Below are 335 nucleotides of genomic sequence, written 5' to 3' on the forward strand. Positions count from 1 at the left end.
CCCCAGCAACCTAGTTTTTTTTAAACACGAGGACAAGATGTCCTATTGTACATACTTAGATCAACTGCCTCTGATGCTGTTTAACTAAGCTTTCGACACATTCTTGGCAATCTTAACTTCCTGGGAAGAATTAAAAACAAACAAGTAATTTCCTCAAAGATAAGAGTAGAAATATCAGCATGTGTCTCCAGACTTTGCAAAGCCAGGACAGAGGCTGTACTGAAAAGCAAGCAATGGGAGGAGTGGAAATAAGACAGCGACGTATTGTTTTCAAATGTCACGTTTAATGTTCTCACCACTGTACTTCAAATCTACATTGTACAAAGTGACCAGAA

Source organism: Mastomys coucha, unplaced genomic scaffold (genome assembly GCF_008632895.1).
Source record: "Mastomys coucha isolate ucsf_1 unplaced genomic scaffold, UCSF_Mcou_1 pScaffold5, whole genome shotgun sequence".
NCBI classification, from domain to species: Eukaryota; Metazoa; Chordata; class Mammalia; order Rodentia; family Muridae; genus Mastomys; species Mastomys coucha.